We start from the raw sequence: 8,445 nt of genomic DNA on the forward strand, positions 1-8,445 counted from the left end.
CATCGCCTCCAGTCTGGTGTGCAGGTTTGGACTCACTCATGTCCATGGCTGACTCCCCTATGCTGAGAGATGAGAAACAGAATAAAACGTTAGGATTCACATCTGCCGCACACCTCAAAATACTGTTACGATGATTGCAAAGTGTACTTTGTGCAGTCATTTCACCAATTCTGAAAACAAAAATATTAAAATCTGTGCTACTTGGCTGGATCACCGAGAAACCACTTTTTTTTCTTAGTTCCAATAAAAAATGAAACTGTAAGTCAGGACTGCATGGGTGAGCTTTGCTGCCTCATGCACAGGCTTGAATGACAGGGCGTGTGTTCGTGCGAGCCCCATTTCATATGTGCAGAAGTCTGTACACGTCTGGATTCAAGGAGTACAGTTTGGAAGAGCCCTGAGAATAAATTGGTTTTAATGTGGGTAAGGCTCATTCAGTAAGAACCAGGGGAGTGGATATCCTTATCCCCTGTCTGATGCATTGTGAAATGCTGACCTTCATCAGCTTCTGATTCATCAGAACCAAGGTACCTGGGATTACAGAGAGGAACCTGACAGATAATCACATGAGGCCCGAGTTGAGTGTCACCTTCACAGAGGCAGATCCATGGCTGCGGGGAGGCCTGACAGCCTTGTCAAAGGCTTGGCAGGTTCTGAAGTTTTCTCGTCGGGGCCATGTAAACACCTGCCTGGTTTGTTCTCCTTGCACCTGTTCCGCAGAGATGATCCCTGCTTTCCTCTTAAGGGATCTGAGCGTGAGACACGCTCAGAGGTGCACAGCCATAAACGGTTTCGGCCACTCCCTCGTTTGTCTTCTTTCCCTTCTCCTTGTTTTGCTCTCCCCTTCTTCCTCTTCCTCTTCTCCGTGTTCCTGGGGAATGACATGAACAGCCTTCACACTGAGCTGCAGTCCCAGATCATTTTTAAAAATGTATTATATCACTAAGTTGCCCAGGCTGAATCCGAACTTGTGATCCTCCTGCCTCAGCCTCCCAGAGTGCTGGGATTTGGGGCATGGATAGCCAGGTGTGGCTGTTTCTGAAGCTGAGATGGCCAGGCCTTCTCCAAGAATTCCCCATACAGCTTTCCTGGAATTGTGCAGAGCACTGCACCTTTAAGGGCACCTTTTCCAGGACCCTCTTACGAATCTGTCAACAAGATCAGTCCAAGGGCTGTGAAATGAGGATATGCTAGGAAACAAGGATATGGTAGGAATACCATAATGCAAAGCAATTCGAGATCTATTTTATTACATAAGCTAGACTTGAAGAAGTAGCAGAGTTCTACTTCTTTTCCTCTTTGGTAAAAGCCTTGAGATGTTTCCCCATCAATCCAGGCTAATTACATAAATTATGGGCAAAACATTTCTAAGGCAAATTTCAGTTTAGTTGGTAAAATGTCCCGAGAAAAACAGTGCCAATTCGAGAGTTCTGCCTGGCCTAACCCCGAGTAGTCATTTCCTGATGGTCAAACCAGCCACACAACTGCAAACAAATGAGTAAGGGCTCCAGAAGGAAAACCTGCCCTGGCCGGGAGGGGGAACGACCATTCCTCCTCTGGACGAGACGCTCCTGTGAGATCCAGTCACTGCCGACCCAGGCCACCCAAGCGGTGGTGGAGATTCCTGGGCTCAGTGGCCTTGAGCCCGCAGTGACAGGAGAAGTGCTCACACAGCCGAGTCCCGATGTGGTGGCTCCTAGGAGCTGGCTCCCAGTTTCCCAGGGACTGTTTATGGGGTGTTGCACTTGGGCCCCCATTACCCAAGGCAGCACCTCCAACACCCCAGGGAAAGCCTGACACCGCGCATGGCCCCCCAGCCCCATGTACACTGTTTCTTCTGAACATGCTTTCCCATGGTGATGTTTAATTTGCAAATTAGTCTCCGTATGAGATTAACAATAATACACAATAGCAAAATAATTCTAGCATACACTGTACTATAAGAAAAATTATGTGTATGTTCTCTCTCTCTCTCTCTCTCTCTCTCTCTCTCTCTCTCTCTCTGTCTTGGAAGAATCAAGACAGATATCTGAATTTTGCACTAGGGCTAAGTGAGGGTATGGAGCGTACGGAGCGTAGGTGAAAGGGAAGGAGGTGAGCCTCTGCCTGTCCCGGGCAGGGGGCGCTGGAATTCCAGGACCTCCCACTCGCAGGCGTCTTGCCCAGCCGCGCCCCGCATGCTCCTGCGCGGGCTGGGGTGACTGTGACCGAGGCCCTGCGGGCATGAGGATGAGGCCCCTGACTCTTTCTCCCTTGTCCTTCACAAAGCATGGGGACTAGGAGGGGTGTCGGAAACATCGCTACGATGCCCCCTATAGTCATGAAAGCTTGGACAAACTTTCACAGTTCTCAGCAAATCGCTGAGAACGTTAAGTGTGCGTTCTGGCTGCAGAAGGTTTTTCCGGGATGCTGTTCCAAGAGAAGTAAAGGGAGTGGCTATTCTGAGCTTTCGCACAACTGAGTCTGTGCCCTGCTCCCCTCTCCCGAGAGAGCCCTTTGCGCTTGGTCGGTGAGCGTGGACTGTCCTGCTCTCCCGGCCGCTCCTCTGTGCCCCCGGGAACCCTCTGGGCCCCGTGTCCCTGCTCCTGCACCTCGTGGACACTGCTCAGCCTCAGGCAGGACGAACCGCTCGCATCACGCCGAGGACTGGTTTCGACCAGCGGGGCTGGGAACCAGGCAGTGGCTTCCGCCTCCTTCCCGGTGGGCAGCACGTGGCGGAGTCTCGGAGACACCTGAAGGTCGCCCCACGAACATCACCCTCCCTCCTCCCCCGCATCCCTGCGTCTTCTCCATAGGCACCAGATGTTTAATTTTTCTATTGTTTTAACCCATGAATCACCTTGTTTATGTGCATTCTCTGACGATACAGTAGCCAGGCAAAGCATGAAATGAAAATGGGGGGAAGAGTTGCACTGGAGGAACTAAACTAGAGGGATGGCAAAGAAATTCATGCTGGGCGAGCCATGTGCGAACAGACAGCGCAGTTGCAGTTCGGAGTTCGCAGCCTCAGGCGATAGCGATTTTTCCTTACAACGTAACTAAGAATTCTTCCCCCAAACCCCCGTAATTTTGTGGAAGCCACAAATATTTTCTGCAATTTTTTTGGAGAGGTTTGCAAGTGGCCAATCCGAGAGCGTTATTCAGTTCTCCTTGCTACTGATTGGCTGCTCTCTGTAACCCCTCCGGCAGAGGCACCCGCTCTCTGCATCCTCACAAGCACCCACTGTACCGCGCGTGTAGCCGTCTCGAGTGTTCTCCGTTTTATTCTCCTTAAAGCCCTAAGATCCCTAAGATGCCGCCAAACACCCTGCGTCTTCTAAGGCTTTATTAATATAGCGTTTTATCAAATTAAATTACATAGCCGCAGGAGACAGCATATTTAGGATTTAAACCATAAAACTAGGCATCTTTGGACCATATCTGAAATTGGCAGTTTTTCACAATCTGCTGGTTCTGTGGGAAGGCAATCCCCACAAATCGCAGGGTCCAGTGTACCAGACGGGAGGTTTGTGGCCATCATACACTCCTCAGTCCAAGGGCAGGTGCGGCTTTGGCCCCTGGCCTGCAAGTCCACAACAGGAACGTCCTCTTCTGGAAGCCTTCCGTGTGCACAAGAATGTCCACATATTCATCTGCCTTTTCTCCTGCTAATCTTCCTACTGTCACTTGTTTCAGGAGATCGAATTATCAAACTTTATTCCCTAAAGATTTTAAAGCATTGCCTCCTTCAAAACCTCCCAGTAACGTTCCACTACGGTTGCTATGACTACCCATAAAGCTAGAAAAATACAATAGAATTCTCAGGGTTCTGGGGCAGCCACTTCTTCCATCCAGGAAAAGTTCAAAAGCCACAAGCCTTTGAGCGAAGGCTTAGTTGTTCTTGAGCCCACAGTTGTGCTCTGATGGTGGTAGAGACAGGGATGGAGGAAACAGGAGAAGACGACAATGTTCCCTGTGGCCAGGAGAGTAGGTTTGCTGAGATGCTACAGCGGCAATGTTCATTGCCTAAAATCCTCCAGTGTTTCCACAGACATAAGATACACAATGCAGATGCAAGAATAAACAGCACTTTCCCTCCAAAGGGCAAGCATAGACCTGTATTAGTGCTTACAGGAGGTTGTAGGGCTGGGGCAAGGCTCCTCAAAGACTGCACACACTGTGAATCAGACTTAATGCTGGACACAGAAGTGTACAAAACTGGCTTACAGCAGCTGCCCACAGAGTCAAATGTGGAAGACTGCAAAAGATCTGTCTACTTGCTAGAGATCTGAAGGATCCAGTTAAAGGGCTGGAGCCCATAGCAATGTCCCATAGGCCAAAGAATCCTCAATGAAAAACCAAGGGTTCTGTGTCTGAGCCTGCAGTTCGAAAGGCCAGTGCCGGAGCAAAGAACCTTGCTTAAAGCCAGGAGAAGATGACCAAGGTGAAGGCGAAGACCAGAGCTCCTCCAAAGATAATAGCTGTGGCTTCTCAGAGGGAAATCAGCTGAAATCATTCCCCTACACACCCCGCCCATTCTTCTTTTTATACCATTCCAACAACAATCCTCCTTAAAGTGTTTCTTCTACACCCAGCACTGTGCTGACTCCGTTCAGCTGGGCATTCTCACCTAAGTTCACAGGAAATCACTTATGTACCACAGGACCATAGGGAGACACTGGGTATCTCTGGCTGGTTTTTGGTTTATTTTTTACGTTGTTTGTTTATAAACATCTTTATTTCTATTAAGCTACATCTAAGCTACAGGAAGACCAAAAAGACCTCAAATAATCTTACCTTTTACTTATTTTCTTTCAGATCTTAAGACCATCTAAATACATTCTGAATTCTGAATACAGGAAATCACTCATTAGTTTATTTCCAGTCATTGTGCATGCACTTGCTGTGCACCTAATTCTGTGTCTACTGATTGTGTTTACAACATTCATGGAAAAAAATAGTGCATACATTTCTTACAAGGCTTCCAAATCCGGTAGAAACTATTAACAAAATTTGAGTTGTTGAAATTACAGAGTGAAGAAAACTTGTTTCTATTCCTTGTTAAAAGGAAAAGTTGGAGGGAAATTTTCTCCCTTAGTTGTAATTTATTTGTGGTTTATTCTGGAGCCCGAGAAGTCACTCATGTGTTTTAATAGCCTTTCTCCTATTTAAAATTCTCTTGGGTGAAGAAAGAATCTGAGGTATATGGAAAAGTTGCTTATCCTGAGTGATCATTCATGGAATTAACACAATGTCCAAAGTTGGCTTTGTTAGGTCAAAAATAATCACGAGCTACAGAGATGACATCAAACTCCAGTGTTTCCACTTAAACCTGATGTTTCTCACTCAGAAGTCTGGGTGGAAATGGGGGTTAGTAAATATGTGAAAGGAAGTCAGAATTTGTTGTTGGTATTTCCATGATTGAAGTAGAAAGGACTGACATTTCATATGTTTTTGTTTCTTTTCCCCATTTGATAAGTTAATGATGGGCAGGTTTAAAACAGTATGCGGGGATATCTGTATGGGACTGGGCCACCCAGCCTCAGGGGGCAGACTTGGTTCAGAGTCCTGCTCCAGTTAGTGGCAACTGGTAAAAGGAGTTAAGAGTTAGTGGATAATTTCAAATGAAATGACCTTCCCGGTCACCTCCATCAGCACTGAGCTGGGACTGTGACTTGGAGTGTACCGTAGGGGTACAGAAACCTAACCTTTTCACACTTGACAGGAAGAAACTCTAGAGACCAACGTTGGACAAGCAGAGGAATGTTATGGTTGACAATACACAGCTGTATGTGATGCACCCTTTAAATGAAAGGCCAAACAGCAACAAGATGTGGAGCTTGTGGAAAAGTCAAAATGGAACCTCGGGGTGTTTTTTGCACTAACGTGTCTGTGTGCATGTGTGTGCATGCATATATGTGTTGCTGTGTTGCTTTGGGTCTTTCTGTTGAGCTTCAAAAGATACTTAATTTTTATTCATCCATGTTTGTAGTGCACAATGACTGCGTTCACTGAGAGTTGGTTGTGTACATAACTCTGTGTGTACATAATGTCATAATTTTCTTTTACCTTCTCTTTTCCTCTCCTCTCACTTGCCTCCTTCCATCTATAGATCCTGATTTGATTCTTAAATCTCCTCTTTCTCATTGAATCGTAAGCTTGCTATAATCCTAAAGTTCCAAGATAATGCCTTTCATCTAGCTAGGTAGATGCATCCACTCATAAAATCTATTGTAATCCACTAATAAAAAAATTAGAATATCCTCAACACATTTTACCAATTATGTTTTAAATTTAATTTTTCTTAGTCCATGTTGGAGCATATTATGATTACATTCACTGGGGGGGAAGTGGGACATGAACATAACACACCTGGTTTGTTTTACATCTCCTTCCCCTCTTCCCTGCCCTTCACCTTTTGGTCCCCCTTCCCACTTGCAAAAGATCTATCTCCCTGTTTCTAAAACCTGTCTTTTATCTTGCTGCTTCTTTTATTTATACTTTGGGTTTCTCATACAGGAGAAACCATTTGATATTTAAACTTGTAAGTCTCATCTATTTCACTTAACACACTTTTTGTCCCATGGTCTTCTTCCCCTGGGTAGACTGTGCAGTCATTGTCTTTGGAGTCCTCCTGCCTCCTTCCTTGAGCTATTTCGCCTTTTGCCTTTCCTGGGCCAGAGCCCCTACTTGGTGGTGCCCAGGCACCCTGGGGTCCATGCTGTGGTGACATTGCAAGTCCCCAATGCTATCTTGGTTCAGTCCCATTGTTGCAAAATTTAAGAGACAGGAGAAACCATGGGTGAAACAGAAGGATTTGATTCCAGGATTTTAGGTGCACACCAGCCCAGCAGATTTACATCCAAAGGCTGAGCCCTGAACAAAGGAAAACCTCCAATTTCTATACATTTGGTCAAAGGAGGTTGGCCTACCTGGTGGCATACAACTTAGGCATGGGCAAGCAGAACAAAGGCAGCTCGTTAAGCTGTTAAATTTTGCAAGGTAACATGCCAGTGGTCTTGGTCAGTAAAAACAGGATGTTATGAGAACAGGGGGTTATAAAACTTTACTTACAGTGACAAAGTTACAGATTTTACTTGCATTGGAACAACAACAACACCTGGCCATGTTGCTTAGGCTGGGGAAACTTGTTTTTTCCCCTCTTTAGTCCTGCTGTATCATCATCTGTAAAGTGGGGGCAACAATGGCAGTAACAGTAACAGCTGTGTGACCCTAGGATTAACAGATACATCATCGCTGATGCTCACTGTGTCTGCCCTGGTCCTGTGCTTTCCTTATGTCGAGATACATCCTGTTGCATCCCATGAATGCAGGCAAAGCTGATATTTAACAAGGGGAGCTTGTCACCAGACAGGGGTCTAGAAGGTTCTTCAAAGTGTGACCTGCAGCCTATGCCGAGAATTAAGTTGCGGGTTCGCTGATACCAGTGCAAAAAGAATTCTCAGGGTGCATCAAAAAGAGACACAGAGGGATTTATTATTCAGAAATTTAAAGTACTCATTCAGAGTTATAGAGCATAGGCCCCGGAGAGAGATGCCTCATGGTGTGGAGCTGCATGTGTCTACCAGGTTCACAGCGTTCTCAGGACAGTGATCTGGGTTGTGTCCCCCTGTCTGCCCATCTGGGCTGGTCACAAAGCAAACCGCTGCCCAGTTAGAGGCTGACGCCCATCCCATTCCTACTGCGGTTTCCTTGTACCTGGGGAGCTGGAGCCAAGCCGTTCCCAGCGAATGGCAGCCCAGAGCCCGAGTGGTGTCTCCTGTGTTTGAGGCACTTGACAAAAAAATGCAGCCCAGAGCCCGAGTGGTGTCTCCTGTGTTTGAGACACTTAGGAAAAAAAAAAAAATTTTTTTTTTTAATGAATTTCCTGGAAGGGAAAAATAGCTTGAGTAACCTTTGTGTCCTGAGCCCGCGGTTTTTCTTAAAAGCACAATTTTAACATTTCAATCTTCCCCGGTCCCTTCTTTTTATTTTTATTTCTTCTACTCTACCTCAAAGTGACCGTCCTACACACACCCAGCTTCTAAAGGCTCCGGGCCTGCCCTGTAGTCACCGGATTCCTATTATGAAACCACGTTCATTAAATTGATAGCAGAGCTTGTAGCACACAGATCTTGCTCATTCAACTTTTATTATCTTCACCCTTCTTTGCTATCGAATTCTCTAGAATTCCACCCCGGTAGCGGAGCGAGGGCCACCCAAACACTGAGGTTCCGCGCCCCTCTGCCAGCTGTCACAACACTGAGCCTTCCGGGGACCATGGCCTTCTGCCAGGGAATCGCTGGTGGGTGTGACCCTGGCATTAGCCTGTCAGCCCCTGGAGAACGGACCCATGACAGCCCTCCGCCCTGCACCCTGGCTGCCTAGTACATTTCTGGAATTCAGTAGGAACCTGATAAACGAGATGGATGAATATCTCTGTGGAAGAAGAGGGCCTCTCCCCCC

Source organism: Fukomys damarensis, unplaced genomic scaffold, assembly GCF_012274545.1.
Source record: "Fukomys damarensis isolate Sample0158 unplaced genomic scaffold, DMR_v1.0_HiC HiC_scaffold_30, whole genome shotgun sequence".
In the NCBI taxonomy this organism is placed as follows: Eukaryota; Metazoa; Chordata; class Mammalia; order Rodentia; family Bathyergidae; genus Fukomys; species Fukomys damarensis.